The 16017-nt window shown below is 49.6% G+C and overlaps 1 protein-coding gene and 1 long non-coding RNA gene across 8 annotated transcripts in view; one reads left to right on the plus strand and one right to left on the minus strand.

The window, feature by feature from the left end:
• PROX1 (prospero homeobox 1) overlaps positions 1-600 on the minus strand; it is a 49773-nt gene extending 49173 nt beyond the window's left edge. For 4 of the 5 annotated variants that reach the window (XM_042789582.1, XM_042789583.1, XM_042789584.1 and 1 more), the window contains exon 1: positions 488-600. The gene's annotated coding sequence lies outside the window, so the exon portion shown is untranslated. Of the gene's footprint in view, positions 1-336; positions 375-487 lie in introns of those variants that run through there. The other variant, XM_042789580.1, reaches the window with a different exon arrangement.
• On the plus strand, positions 520-5660 carry LOC122153177. 3 transcript variants are annotated; one of them, XR_006165027.1, is made up of 3 exons: positions 520-627; positions 4004-4057; positions 5426-5660. It is a non-coding gene; the product is annotated as an uncharacterized LOC122153177 (long non-coding RNA). The 3 variants fall into 3 exon arrangements; XR_006165028.1 differs by lacking the exon at positions 520-627 and adding an exon at positions 1376-2560; XR_006165029.1 differs by lacking the exon at positions 520-627 and adding an exon at positions 2816-3866.
• Positions 5661-16017: the final 10357 nt, after the last annotated feature.

Here is a 16017-nt window from a genome sequence, read left to right on the forward strand (position 1 = left end):
TCTCTTCTCATGTGCTCGCTACCTACCACTCAAATCCCATTTTCCATACATTTCCACAATTCGCAGCTCGTCCCACCCTTGGAAATGAAAAAGTAATGTCAGGGATAAGAAGAGTGAGAATAAAAAGTCCCTGCCCTTCCCGGTTTGGGTCAAAGAAAGGAGAACTAGCGACATGCAAATGACAAGCAAATTGGAAGAGACAAAAAGAAAGGCAGCTATAATAAACAAGACAAAGAGGAGGCTCAGAGGAGCGGAGCAGGAGTTTAAGGCAGGGGATGGGGAACTTCGGCGGGGCCGGGGGGGAGGCGGAAGCTCGGAACAACAAAAAGCAAATACTCGCCGCATTTTCCGTCCCCGCGAAACTGCCCTCCAGCCCACGGCATAAAAGAAAGACCCGTCCACAGAAGGTGGCAGCGAGAGAGCGAAGAGGAAGGGGGGGGGGAGAGCTGGGGGGGGCGGATCACCTAACAACGAGCAGGTCACTTACTCTCCGGCCCTGGGCAGGCTACGGGGAGCGCTCCATCGGGCGCGGCGCTGGCAAATCCCGACCGCCTGATCCGGCGCGGAGTTCGGGCTGCGCGGCCGCGGGAGTCAGCGCGGTTCTGCCCCCTGCGAAGAGAAGCGCAGGTTTGGTAACGGTGATCAGCGTTTCGCCGGGGATTTCACTCCCACGCCCCCCCCTCCCCACACACACACACCCCTCCGCCCCCAGACCATCTAAAGAAAGTGCGGGGGGGGGGGGTGGAGGGGAGGGAGGGAAAGAAGAAAGAAAAAAAAAAAAAAAAAAAGACTCGAAAAAGCCGAAAAAGCGGGGAAGGAGGGAGGGGGGCGCAGAGAGGGAGCGGGTACTTACTCCGTGCGACGGCGGCGAAACTGAGCCTCTTTTTTTTTTGGCGGTGGAAACAGAGGAAGGGAGATACGCACACGCACATGCACCCACCGCACGCGCCACGCGCACTCACACTCAGACACGCGCGCGCCCGCGCGCGCGCACACACCCCCGCCACACACACACGCGCACACACACACACACGCGCAGACAGCGAGAGACCCCCGCGCGCGCGCGCGCGCGCGCGCGCGGACACCCGGGAGCCCCGCGCGCGCAAGCCGGCGAGCCCCGCGCCGCTGATGAATATGATAATCGGGCGAGGGAGGGCGAGCGCGCGCGGGAGGGCAGCGGGCGCGGAGCGGGGGCGGAGGAGCGGCGCGGAGCGGCGCGGAGCGGGGCGCGGGGCGCGGGGCGCGGGGCAGGGCTGGGCTGGGCTGGGCTGGCCGAGCCGAGCGAGCGCTCCGCACCGCCACAAGATTTACTTTAAGACACAGCTGAAGGAAACAGGAAGACTAGACGTCACGCTCGGAGTGACGTGAGCCCGGCCCGGCGCCCAATCGGGAGGCTCCTTGGGACGGACGGGGGGGACGGGGAGAACTTGGCAGGAGCGAGGAGAGAGGAGAAGGGAGAGGGGGGGGGGGCGGGGGGAGGAGGGGCCGCCCCGCCCCCGCGGGAAGGTGGTGGAGGCCGCGCACCTGCGTGGGGGACGGACGGACGGACACGGGGCGGGAGCGTCGGCGGCCGCGGCCCGACGGGCCCCCCCCCATCCCCATCCCCATCCCCATCCCCATCCCTTCGCCGCGCTCGTGCGAGGGGCAGACAAAAAAGCCGCCCCGCGGAGGGAAAGGGGGGAGGGGGGGCATGTGGGGTGTTAGGGGAAGAGAAACTTTAGGAAAGTCACCCCGCGGGGGCGGGGGATGCTCCACGGAGCCCCACGTGGGAAATTTTTCCCCGCGGGAAGGCTTCCGCGGAGGAGCGACGGCTCGCGGGGGCTGCTGCCCCAGGGCGCGCGCCTGTCCCGCGTTAAGCATCGCGGCGGCGATGCCAAACACCGCTCACGGGCGCTGCCCCCCCCCCACGCGGCTCGCAAAGTTTTAAGATGAACGGGTGCGTGACCGCCCGCCTCCCGACACGGCGTCCCTCGCTGACGCGCAGCGGCCGCGGGTTTGCAAGCGCGTCGCGGGGCTGTAAGCGGGAGCCGCGCGGGTCACTTCTCCACGTGGGCAGCAGAAAATAAACACGAAAACGAACATCATCAGGTCGCGGCGCGTGGAACAACCAGCGGGGCCGAAACCCGGGGTGTTAGCTGCGGGCGGCCCTGGCCCCGGCGCAGCGCGCCCGGACTTTTCGGGCAACTTAAACCCACCCCGGGCTCGGCACGGCCGGCTCCCCCGGGAAAGCTTTAGGGAAAAATAATAATGTTTTTTAGGAGGGAAAAATCTACACGAGGATCTTCCCAGCAGGTCCGGGCTGCAATCCGGACCAAAGTCTGCCGGGAGCGCTTTTGCCCCGCCGTGAGCGCGGGTTTCCGCGGCGTGGGGCGGGGAGCGCCCGTACCCCCCGCCGCGGTGGCCGCGGAGGGTCTCCCGGCCGCTGCCGGCGGAGGGGCGAGGCTTCCCGTAGGGAAACCGCCGGAGGCTCGCCGGCGGCGGGGGGATGGTTTGAGGAGAGGGCGGCAGGTCCTGCGGCGGGACAGGCGGCGGCGGGGCGCTGCAGGGCGCTCGGCGGCAGGTAAGTACGGCGCTGACCCGCCGAGGCCGTCCGCGCCCCCCCCCCCCCACGCCCCCCTCCCCCAGGGCTGTCATGCGGGAGAGGGAGTCCCGAGTGGAAGGGAAAGCCCCGACGGCAGGCAGGGCTGCGGCGGGCGGCCGCTGCCAAAACTTGCGACACAGCTCCGTGTCCGGGACGAGGGACCGGGCCACGCCTCGCCCCCTGCCTCCACCCCCCCCACCCCCCCCCGGCTGCTATCTGCCCGGGGAGCCGCTCCGCTTCCCATTTCAATTTAAAGATCTGTATCCCTCGAGGGGAGCCGCGGCGCCCAGCCCCACGCGTACGTGCGGCGAGCCTCGACACATCCCGCGGGGCTGGCCGGTCGCGGAAGCCCCTCGGAGGGGCGTGCTGCGAGGGCTGCCCTCCGCGGCCGAAGTTTGGGAGCCGGCATGGGCAGCAAACCCGCCCCCGCCGTGGTCCTGCACTGCCCGCAGGGGTGAAATGCGTGGGTCCCCGCAGCCACTCTTCTCGGCGCTGCCCGCCGCGTCGGGGCGGTTGAGCAGCTCCGCGCTGCCTCCGCGGCGGGGAGCAGGATCACTCGCGGGGGTGTGTGTGGGGGGGGTAACGTGACAACCACCCACCGCGGATCACTAAGAAATCGCTCGGGACCGGCCAAAGCGGGAGCGGCCAGAGCGGCCCTTGGGAAGCCACTCCCGAGTTAAAAGAGAATAATTAATGTCGCGGTTGCGGCTCCAGCCGGCGGACTTCGAGGATATGCGGTCGGTAACACCCGCCCGAGAGCCCGGCACCGGTGCGGGAGGCCCGTCGGGGCGCAGACGGGGCGAGGGGAACCGTGGGTTCCCTCACCCGCTGCCTTCCCCGGCCCCGCGGCCGTGGGAGAGCCCCGCTCCACGCCGGGCGCCCTCGCAAGCCGTGCCTGGGTCCCGGGGGCCGCGGCTGGGTCCCTCAGCGCCCGTGGGTCACCGCAAATCCCCGGTACAACGGGGCGCGCCCCGGGGCGCTCCGCTCCTACCGGTTTCGTCCCCCAGCCCGAATCCCGGGCGGCCCCGCAGCGGTGCCCGCTGCCCGTCGCGCCCTCCCGGCCCGCGGGAGCCTCCGCCCGCCGGGACGGCTTCGCCCCGACTTGATTTAACGTGACACCTTCAGAAATCGGGGCGCCGGGCCCTTCGCCGCCCCGGGAGCGGCGGGGCTGGGGCTGGGGCGACCCGGCGCTGCGCTCCGCGGGCGCGGAGAGGCGGGCGCGGGCGGGCCGGGCGCTGCGGGGCTCCGCTCGCCGAGGCGACCCGTTCGGCCTCCCGTTGTAGCGGTAAGTGCTGGCGGGGCTGCGGGACAAGGGTGCAGAAGTGTGTCTGGACGCAGGGGGAGATAGGCTAAATTTGGCGGGTGAATGACTGGCTTGAATTCTTTCCCTTTTTTTTTTTTTTTTTTTTTTTTCTTTTAAAGGACACCAGGATACACGCAGAGGTGAAGCCGAATCGTGCAAATGCTAGTAAATAAGTAAGTTGCTGCCTCTGACACTGAGCTTGTCACCACCGGGGCTCGACTTAACTTCAACCACTGTTGGTTTACCCAAAAGAGAAACTGAGGCACAGGGAGTGAAGCAATGTCCCCAAGGTCACACAGCAGAGCAGTGGCAGCCAAGCTGCTTGCAGGTTACCTTCCTCCAGCCCCTCATCTTGCAACTTTTTAAAGTCTAAACACACCGGCCCTATGACCAGCCACACCAATAAGCCTAACTGGCACGAAATGCATGCTTTCCTCTCACCCACCATCTCGGGCACTGATTGCTCCATACCCTTTATCTCTTTCAATCCTGGAGGACCCGCAGCCTCAAGGAATGCAAGCCAATGTTTCAAAGCTCAACAGCAAAAGTATTTTCCCGCCCATCACCCAAATCTTCGAGGTGTAGGAAAAACTCCGCTTCCTCCAGAATGTAAGCCTTTGGAAGGGGCGCAGCGGACCCGCATGTCAGCAGCTCCTGTTCAGGATTTGTAGTGAGGAATGGCATCCTTGGTGCCTTCTCCAGGGCCTGATGGCTTGGGCAGTGGTGGGGAAGCCTCCTGCTGCTGTGGGTGGGTGCCTGGCTGTTTCTGTCCCTCGCTGCCCCCAGTCTCCTGACCGACTGCCACCGGGGTCCCCACTAGTGAACTGCAGTAGATTCCTGTCCCTCTTCAAACTCCCTTAGAAGTCCCAGATCTCTTCTTGGTAATTAATAGATCATTAGGTAGTTACCAAGTGCATTTCCTGGTCATTAATAGATAATAATGTAGTCACAGTGTTTATTTTATGACTTATGGGCGTTTTGGATCCCAACAAAAAGTAATCTGTGTTCAAAAAGTTTGGATTCAAAGACTGGGTGTGCTTAAATCTGTGAGTTCTCTTCTCCTCCACACCCACCCCCCCCACCCCCCACCCCCCCACCTAATGTTTGGTGTGTGTCACAAACTTGAGGTCAAAATACTACATTTCCTCCACATATGGGGGGCTGTCAGGTCTATGTTTAGCTGCCAAGGTTTGTCGCATCAGAAATAAATCCTCCAAATTTTGGTGCCTCTGAAGAGAAAAGGTTTGCTGCAAGCTGACAGCTTTCCGTGATTGCTTTTCTTTCTTTAAGGGGAAAAAAAAAAAAACAACCCAGATGCAAGAAACTTAGGAAAACTTTTGCAGTGTGCCCATGACCGTGGGTGATTCCTCTGCCCTTTGGAGTCTGACAACAAAATTGGAAGTGACAGGGGTATATTGTTGAAACTGCCTTTTCTTTGATCATTTTCCTTGCTGTGTCTGTTCCAACTAAATGAGGGAATGGGGCTACAAATACATAGTATGTTTTATATCTTTTTTCCTTTTTTTTTTTTTTTTTTTCAGGTGTGTGGCAGGTCCAAGTACTCTCATACATAAAAAGAACACGCTGCAACCACAAAGGCCTGATTCTGCTCTTACTTATGCTGATGTGAATTAAAAACAACTCTACTTATATCAATAAAGCATCTTCAATGTATGTGAGAAAGGAGAACGGGGTCCCTGATGTGTGTAATTGCTGAATTTAGAGCCTTTTCTCGCTTCTCTTTGCCCTGGCTTCTCCTTTCAAAAATGAAAGCTTTGGAAGAAAATGCCTTTAACCTGAAGAGTGAAGGCAACCTACGTGGTTGAAGAGAGTGCAATTTAATTCAAGAACCTGGTATTGATGGAAATTTAATTGTTAAAAAAATAATTTAAAAAACCCCACCACCAACAAAAAGCCTTGAGAGAGGAGAAAGTGAACTAAACTAATCCTATTAAACGTGGTAGCATGTTTCTGTGCAGCTCCCTGAGAGATTAAGCACAGGAAAAGGGATAAGTGCTGCTTCAGTTTCACTAAACTAATGTGACAACTTGTCATTGGAAATCTTTACAGCTTGTTAGCAGATGACTAGCTGATTCAGATATGTTTTCTACCATTTCCTTTGTGTCTGGGGGTAGTGTTTTTTTTTTTCCTGTTCTTTTCTTATCCATACTGCTTTATTTTGCTTTTTAATCCTTCATGTCTCCTTCAAGTCAAAACATTTAACTTGCTTTAATCAATATTTTGTTTTGAAGATGTCCCTTGACCTTTTGTTTGTGCAAATTAACCTTCAAGGGCACCTCATTCATTCATTAACCTCAGTGGGATGCCGTATCCCTTGTACATGGCATTTTAGGATGCATAAAACATTTATAGAGAGACATATTGCAGTGGGTGACTGTGATACTGCTGTGGTTACTACTACTGCTACTATATATTAGATATTTATTATATATTATTATATATTATATATTATATAATATACACTATATTATATATTATACATTATATAATATATATTATGTATTATATATTATATATATTATTTTCTTTCTTTCTTTCTTTCTTTCTTTCTTTCTTTCTTTCTTTCTTTCTTTCTTTCTTTCTTTCTTTCTTTCTTTCTTTCTTTCTTTCTTTCTTTCTTTCTTTCTTTCTTTCTTTCTTTCTTTCTTTCTTTCTTTCTTTCTTTCTTTCTTTCTTTCTTTCTTTCTTTCTTTCTTTCTTTCTTTCTTTCTTTCTTTCTTTCTTTCTTTCTTTCTTTCTTTCTTTCTTTCTTTCTTTCTTTCTTTCTTCTTTCTTCTTTCTTCCTTTCTTTCTTTCTTCTTCTTCCTTCCTTCCTTCCTTCCTTCCTTCCTTCCTTCCTTCCTTCCTTCCTTCCTTCCTTCCTTCCTTCCTTCCTTCCTTCCTTCCTTCCTTCCTTCCAACTTACTTCCTTCCAACTTACTTCCTTCCAACTTACTTCCTTCCTAACTTCCTTACTTCCTTTTCCTTTATTCCTTCTTTCCTTTTCCTTTATTCCTTTATTTTCATTTCTTTATTCCTTTATTTTATTTTCTTAATTCTTTTATTTTCCTTTCTTTCTTCCTTTCTCCCTTTCTTTATTTTTCTCACTTCTGTTTCTTTTTTTTTTTTTTTTTATCTCTCCCTTTTTTCTCTACCTCACATGTTTTTGAGTGCAGAAGGCAAGCAAAATAGCTGGTCTGGGAGAACTTTTAGCATTAGTAATTTAATTTTAAAAGCAGGTGTCCTGATGCTTTAGGAACGTATGCTGTCTTAATGTCTCTCCCTCCCTCTGCCCTCCCTCTCCCTCTTTCTTCGCCCTCCCCCACCACCAAAGGCATGATCGTTGAGTAAATGGAAAAAAACATTTTACAACATTAAAGGAAGACTGTTTAGAAAAGGAAGGCCCTGCTGAGGTGTAGAGGAAGCCTGTTTATTAACACTGGACACCTCTTATCTCAGGCAGCTCCAGATGGATGTCCCTTTGGTAATTCCCACTCTGTGCCAAGTGGGGTTAAGCAGGGTAACCACCTTGACGTGGGCTGGTGATGACCAGGGGATCATCGGCTCCTTCAGAGAGAAATTTTAGCAGAAACTTGGGGTGGGGGAGGGAGAAGCCGTCAGGCTTCAGCACAAAAAGCTTGCACGTGGCCAGATTTACCTTTGTGGCTGTAAATTGCTTGCTGCCTGGGACAGAGCCAGGTTTTGATTGAGAGATAAAGTAGTTCAAACCTGTCAATAATTAACTGTCACTCAATTAAGGCTTTCTTAACAAATTAGCACTTGGTAGCACCTAGGGTGCAGGTTTTTCATGGGAAAAGGCTGATAGAGTGATGTTGGCCATTAAGTTTGCCCACAGAGTATCAGCTAATGTCCTGCTCAGTTTAAACACCACTGTGTAAATCTGGTGAATTGGTTCCCAAACCCTGTTTCTGCCAGATTGCTTTTAAGATTAACTATTTGTGCCTTCCCAAGCTAAACAATGCAGGACAGGGTTTGCTAAATAAGAGAGCTATCCCATTCCTGATTGATTAGGGTTTCCTGGCTGTCAACTTTGAAGGAGCAACGTGATGTAAATGGGGATGTAGCTCTGAATTTACAGAAATCAGGTGGAGCCCCCCTAAAACCCCACAGGTCCATGGGAATGGATGGAGCAGAGTTACATATTCATCTGCCTCCAGAGTAAGATGATGTGATGTGTTTCTGTCTCACACGGGGCCTCGCTCCTCCCCAGCCTGACCCTTCCACTTGGGCTGGTGGGAAGGTTAAAAGGGAAAATATTTCCTCCCTCTTTATCCCACGAGGAAGTTTTCATCCAAACAGCTGCCACCAGGCTGTGACCTCTTGTCACTTCCAACCTTACATGGCTCTGGGTACCTGGCTTCACCAGGGCTCGTCAGGTCAAATGCATTTCCAGAAAGATTGCAAAGCTCCATGTTTATGCCTCTTTCCCAGATTCCTGGAAGAATCCTTCTGTGACGATGGAGGTTGCGTTGGTGTTTCTCTGGTAGCAGCCATTTTGCCATTTCCTTTCCACCCCTCTCTGAACTAGCAACATCACGGGTATGTCATCCCACTCTTCCTCTTAATTCTCCATTCAAAAATTGTAAGTGAATGCCGGATGCCAGCCAGATCCGGCAGAGCCATCCCAGTTTACATCCACTGGTGCTCTGGGCCCGTGTTTGTGCACGCTGCTGAATCAACGCTGCCGGGACAGGAATTCCCTTGGTACATTAATGCACAGCCATCCGCTGACTCTGGAAGCGGCGATCATTTGTCACATCAACCCTGCTGAGGAGGAATCCGTCTCTCGCAAGTCAGAAAACCCTTTGCTCTCCGTTGGCATCAAATTCTCCTGGTGTCACACGCAGTTGCACCTCCAGGAGGTGTAATCACTGAGTCTGGAAGTCAAACGTGAAACTCTGGCAAATGCAGGTTCTGATTCACACTGTATTACAGGAGAGGCTGCAAGGCGGAAGCTGATTTTAGCTTCAACTCTGATCTGTTCCTCTGATACAGGTTTATGCTCAGTATGGGTTTGGTTAAATCAGTCACTGCTTACCTCGCTGAATAGTTTTCCCTCTCTTTTGACTAAAGCATGCCTTACCTGCAGCGTGGGCCAAAGCGATCCTGGAAAAGAGTTTGAAAACAAAATTTGGGAAGCTTTCCAGGTTGTTCTTTTTGAATGAAGACCTTGGGGATGCACACTGTTGTCTTGTACAAAAACTAATCCTGATGTAGCTCTCTCTATTAATCATATCGGAAGAGCTGCCAGAGAGGGACAGCTCTTAGCCAACACCACCCTACCGTGGTTCAAAGATCTGAAGTGTTTCAGCAACCTCCATGTGGAGGGGTTAAAAGCACATTAAAAAATACTTTGTGTTGCCCTGTCCTAGTACTTGCATTAAAAGTTTTAAGAAGTTTAAAATCATAAAGCAGGAGAAAAGGAAGCGTATTTGATAGTTTAAAACTGTACCTTACCTTGTTGAATAATCAAAGCTGGTATTGAACATGAAATGTAGTTTAATTTTATAGACTTACGTTCTTTTGGTTGGTTGGTGTTTTTAAGAAAGAGGAAGGTGTTTCTTTAGAGGGATTATAACCTGGGGAAAACAATTTTGATTGGGGTTTTTTGTGCACTGAATTAACTTATTTTTATATTATATATAAAGAGTTTTAAGAACACATCTTTTCTAATAAAAAGTCATTCCCGTTATGTGAAAAATGCATACAATCTGTCATCTCTAAGGACTCACTCCTGCAAGGCATCGAAGGACGACTTTTTCAGAGGCAGAGAGACATGTAATAGCATTTCAAAACAGTTGCAAGTGCTATGCTATTAATTTTAACAGGACACAGGTGCCTGGATGGATTTTTAAGGTCCCGAATAAGCCAATGGATTTAGGAGTCTAAAGCAGAGCATAGCCTGCCTTTAGGTGTCTGTATACCAAACTGCCATCATGGATCATCCATCTCAGGAGACGCGCTCCAAGGTGCTGTTTCTCCGCTTCCAGAGCCATCCCTTGGGGAGCAGCTGCATACTGGGGTGTCTGGGAACCCCTCAGGGGCCGGCACACAGGCTTTGCCCAACCCTGGGGGCTCTGGCAAAACTGCACCCAGCACTGCTTTCTTTGCAAGATGTCCTCACGGTGGTGTCAGTTCCCGTCTTTCATAGGACAGCCTACAAATTAGGGTGCCTTTCCTAGAGGTGGGAATCTGCGTTTTACACTTTCCTCGTCCCAAAGCCAGGCAAAGTCGTGGCTCTCTTCCCTCTCCGAAGTGCACTGGCCAGCAGGCTGTGGGATGGGGTCATTCTTACCCCTCATTTTATCTTATTTCAGAAAGGAACCATACTATCACAGGGTGGAAAGGGGAAGAAACGAGTGAGCTTGTCTTCATGAAAGGTGCTTAAAACAAGAAACTGGGAGCAGCAGTGCTCTGCTTCCAGGATTGTGTAATTTACTTGTCTATAATGGCTTTGTAATGCAAAATACACACACCCCTGGCCCAGGGAGGAGAGCCAGGGAGCCCCTTAGCCCAGGTGATGGTGCATGCCTCTGGGGCGGACTCAGCAGCTGACCCTCTTTCTGGCCTCGGCAAGCTCTGAGCTTTTCTGCAATGCTGCACGGCTTTGCCAGAGTGGATGGAAGATGTTGCAGCAATTAACGTGAAGGCACTAACATCTCTCATGGATTTTAGCCTTAAGTAGCTGAATCATTAGGTACCTACATAATGTAAAAATTTCATCCCGGGGTACCCTAAGCTCCCACTGAAGTTACTGGGTTCACACTCAGCAGCACCAGGGCCAAAATAATGTAGGTGCCTTTTTCTGGAAAGGAAATACATCTGTAACATAAAGGTCAAATGGCATTTATAACAACATTAATAATTTCAGAGCACCGTGCTATTGAATTCTAGGAATGATTAGACCTGTTTGGAAATACTGTTTAGTTGCTTTTACAACAGAAATATGCTTTTTATCTCCTGAGAGATTCATAAGGAAAAAAAAAATCCAATCTATATCAATGAGTAAGATATTTTCCTTACCAGAGATATTGATTTAAATATTGACTTTGCTGCTGGAGGGTTATTTCACTCCATGCTGCAGATACTCACTGTCAAGTGACATGTATTTTATGTACTAATAAAAATGTGATTTCTGGCCCAGTAATCTTATTTGGATGATTCTGACTCTTTGCATTTGCTTGGGTCTAAAGCAGTTGTCCTTTCTAAAATTGAGTACTTATTTTCTTCTGAGTGTCAATGCACTTTGCTCCACGTGAATTACTTGCAACTAAGATCAAAACAAACAAATGTTAAAAAATCCCCGCACACAGCCCTTTTGTCCTATTAGTTCGTTCTCCTTTCAATCTTTCAGCAATGGGTTTAGGCTCTGCAAGACAGAAGTTCTTTATTTAGCAACAGAAAAGGTGCCGCCGCAGAACCTGTTACAGCTTGTCAGAAAACCAGCCCGAGTGTGTTCTGGGACAAGGACTGTCTTTTTATTGCTGGGTTATACAACAGCTCTCACGTTGGCTTGCTGACCCCGATCAGGCCTGGCGATAGTAATAATGACAACAATAGCTTATGCCACCGAGCAGCAACCCAACATTCAGGAGGGCTGCGATAGCTCCCGTCACAGGCCAGACGTGCCAGCTCCCCCTTGTGCAAAGCGCCAGCCCGGAAGGTAAAAAAAAAAGCAAAGAGTAAAAATCCCAACCCCTCGTAGCCCCCGCCTTATAGACATGATGATTTATGTCACTGGAGCATTGTATCCACAAAGCAGGGGATAGTGCTGAACAGTTCCACTGATGCTAAAATTCCCATTACTGGGCAGCCGGTCCTCCCCGCGGAGCCTGGATGTGCACGTGTCTGTAGAGTTGCACACTCTAAACGAAACCGCTCCGGGGGGCAGGTGGGTGTGCTGCTGCCATGCAGCCCAGTGGCACCAAGGTCCCCTGGGACTGGGAGCACAAGGTGGCGGATAACGATCTGAATGCTTGCGGTCCCTCCCTCTTTCTCTTGAGCACCATCGGGATGAGATGAAAATGTGAGGCAATGGTAATGCTCACGCATCAGCTCTTTGGGAATCCTACCAGCTACCTGCAAGCGAGATAACAAGAAAATAGAGTCGTTTTTCAGAGGGGAATTGCATGCAAAGGATTACTTCTGGTTTGAAATTCCTGAGGTCAGTTGCACCCATAGCTTCTAGGCACCAGCACTATCCCATTCGCAGCAGAGGAGCCCTGGTGCCTGCATGCAGGAAGACAGGCTTTGCCTCTAAATCTTTCCCTTGGGAACACTGAATTTCCAACCATACCTATGGATCCAAGGCCTTTGCTCAGCTCTTGACCCGTCAGGACAGAAAGAGGGGCAGAGACATACCCTCCTGGAAGTCATCTGCAGCCAAGAAGAGGTGAAGCTGGCAGAAAGGCAAATCTCAGACCCCGTTAGTAGAGCACTTCTCTGTCCAACCTCTGCTAATGAGGTTCTGTGGCACTGTGACTGGAAGGTGTATATTTTAGAAGGAACAGGGGTCAAACAGGGCTTTGGGACACTCGCAGATTTTTTTTTTCCACTGGAGTGAAGTTGCAACAAACATGAGAACTGAAACTAAGGCATAAATTCACCTTATATTTTACTAGAGGTTACTTAGCTTAGTTATATCCCATTTCATCTACTTGAACAGAAGGAATTTGCCTTTTTCTTTGACCACAATGTTTTAACTGAAATTTTGGGGTAAACAAACGTGCCAAGTCTTTATTAACCCCAGCAGTGTAATTTCTCATTACAAGACTGTGATTCAGAGGAAACAGCACTGCTAAAACAGCTACTGAGTCCCAGCAAAAATGACAGTTTTCCTCAATCAGTTCCTTTTGTGACCTTGTTCTGAACCTTAGTCTGTTTTAGCAAAATTCTTTTTATTAGCCATTCATACTTAATCATACTGCTAATTTTCCTGTTTTTAAACTATCAATTTAAGGCTGCTTTTTCATGTAACTAATCAAGGCTGATGCATGTTATTTTGGCTATGATTTCTAATAATTATTCTTAAGAGTTTTTTAAGTCCACATTTTCCATAGATAACTGTCAAAATTGTAGATAGGGGCAGAATGGCTTGTTTCTGTGATATTGCACATACAAGTCTGCTTTCTTATCTTTACTGAAAATAACCATTACGAGCATTGTACAGGGAATCTGGCCTCATCTTCTTTTCTTTCCTTACATCAGCAGTTGCTTTTCGTTAGTATTATTATTTCAGACAAGCATCACTGGAGGGAAGAAGAGTTTTCAGGATCAGGCTCCATTTGAGATATTTAGAATTAAAAAATAAACATATACTCACAGCTGTCTCACAAAGATGGTAAACTGTTGTAGCTACTGACTAGTGATTTTTCTTTGCCTATGATATTAAAGAACAGATTGTGTTACTATACTTATCTCTACCTTTACAAACAAATACACCAGGAAAATATGTCGAGCAGAAGAAGCCACGCTTGTTGTCAGATGCTTAGCTACACTGACTACAGGTTTCTGTACTTTTTGGCAAAAGCTTCAAAACATATTGTGGCTTGGTTAATCTCCGTATTCTTTACAGTGTAAAGGGAGCCTTTTTGTGTCGGCAGTACGCGCCCGGCTCTCCGCCGAAGGCGGCAGTTCGCTGCTGTTGTTTGTCATTCATACGGCTGCTGCGCAGAGACCGCAACCCCTCGTCCTGGGCTTTGTACCCACCCGAGACGCTTCTTCCCCCCACCAAGTTGATTAAGGTCACGGCGGGGCTGTGATCTTGAAAAGCCCGATTAGGTTTTTGCTGAAGTTTGCGGAGTTGAGCGGGTCCTGGTGGCTCTGTGTGTGTGCAGCGGGGTGGCTGCAGGCAGTGGGGCACAGCCCCCCCAGTTAGAGGTGCTGCTGGAGGAGCACTCGCACACACGCATTTTGCAGCCAAAACCTCTCATTCTGTGCTCAGTGGGACTTCGTCAAGTGACGCGCTAACATTTCGTTAGGGAGTGAAGCAGATTTCTTAACTGCAAGTGAACTAAGTCTGACAGATAGGACTTTCTACCCTGAAGAGGGAGGAAAGCCAGAAACTTGGGTATTTTGTGGTTTGTTTGGGTTTGGGTTTTTTTTTTTTTTTTTTGGTGGAAGATGCTCAGATGTCTTGGTAATGGGTTTCTGTGCCAGATGGAAGAGTAGATGAACAAAGACTCTTCACAATCTTTTTCCCTAATTAAATCCTTTTTTTTTTTTTCTGTAGAAGTGCAATGTTTTCCCCACCAGAATGAAAGGATTGCCATGTATGATTGTTTAAAAAGCTACAGGTTAATTGTGTTATATGTATCTGTAGAAAAATTAATGCTATATGCAAAAATGGATGAAAGTGCTCAAATAGCCTGTTAATTAACTCAGCCCTATAGTTAGCAGGGGTTGGCATTAGAGGAAAGAATAATGCCTTTCAATCCAAAACCTTCCCCCCCCTCCCCATACATTTTATCTCTTCTTGTCACTTCCTATTAGCTGATCATGACATCTTATCTTTTTCCTGAAGGGTGGGCCAGAAGATTACTTTGGAGCTCATGTAAGTGACACTCCAAGGATTGTCCGGCAGCAGGCTCAGCGGCCCTGGCCCCGGAGCTGCGGGATGTCATCCCCGTGACATGCCTGGAAACCACAGCTCATCCCTCAACTGTCCGGTTACAGCAGCATCTCCGTCATGTTGCAATTCAAGTCTGTCACCGTCGTGGGTTCACGCTCCTCACCCAGGAACCCTTCTCTTTTTTTGCTGAGGACCGTATTTTTATTTTTAATGCAGAGTCCTTCACATCAGTGGCGGTGAGGGTTTCTTTTGCAAGATGGGATTCTGCCATAGGAGGGGATGGCTGGGCATTGTACAGCAAATGTATGCATGTGTGCTAACAGAGGAGCTGTGCATGAAAGCTGCCTAAAGAGCATTTGAAATGTGTTTCTTTTTCAGTGATTTTGAAAGGTCTCCGGCTGGTAGCTCTGGATACCAGCTCTGGTCTCTACATTCTCTTTTGCATCACCCCGTGGGGAGCAGTTTTTGGGTGAGCTCAGCCTGCCTGGAGGTGTGAGGCTGTCCCGGCAGCTTTGCCCCACGCCTGCCGCCCGCTCCCCGGAGCCCTGGATGCTGCCGGTGGGGGGGACGCAGCCAGAGCTGTCCCACCAGCTGTAGCCAGACATTATGGCTCACGCTGGAGGGACTCGCTGCCGGCACCGTAATTGCAGGCTAGCTAGATTTTTGCTGTGGTATTACAAATTCCCCCAGGGAAGCCCACAACTATGACCATTTGCATGGTAACATTGTCAGGCATGAGTCATTTTCTTCCTTCTCTCTCTGTGTCTCTGTCTCTGTTTCTCCTCTCACACACACACACTCACAAATACAGGCACAAATCAACAAACTGGTAAATAAAACTTAAATGATGCTTCAATGCATTTGAAGCCCTCTTTGCTGACTGGGTGTACAGTTTGATGTACTTTTTTTTTGTTTCCTATGAAATGTAGCTCAAACTGTATGGGCCATGTGAATGTTGATACTGGAATGATGACTTCTACATCTTCTGCTTCATATTGTGTTTTTTTACTGGGTTACCTTTAAGAGTGCTTTAGCTAAAAAATTAATCAATAAAACTTATCCTTAAAACCAAATCCTTGTCAATATAGTAAAACAGCAAACTTGTAAAATGAGTGGCAGGGTCACTATTTAAGAAATTTTTTCGCCTGGCATTCCTTCATTAATACTCCAGCTCTGCTAAGCTCATTGCTGCCCTTTTCCTACACAACTGAATAAATGCAAGGTGTGTAGTCTCATTGTGTTGTACTGGTTACATTAACATAATTCACATGAGTAAATACTTTCTGGTTTGGTGTCCTTGGCTCTGAATTCCTTCATGAACCAACTTCTTCATGTACTCTGAAATGTTCACTTTGTTTGGTGCTTTTTTTTTTTTTTTTTTTTTTTAAACAACAACAAAAAAAAAGAGCATTTACTAAGAGAAAAGAAAGTTAGGAAAATTGCCTCTAAGTTGTGGGGTGCCTGAATTAAGGTTGCTTTTGCGAGACAAATGTGGCAGATTTGTGCATACATCCTGATCATCCTGAGCAAGAATGTGCAGGA

The sequence above is a fragment of the Tyto alba genome, unplaced genomic scaffold (genome assembly GCF_018691265.1).
Source record: "Tyto alba isolate M040663 unplaced genomic scaffold, T.alba_DEE_v4.0 Super-Scaffold_16, whole genome shotgun sequence".
Taxonomy (NCBI): Eukaryota; Metazoa; Chordata; class Aves; order Strigiformes; family Tytonidae; genus Tyto; species Tyto alba.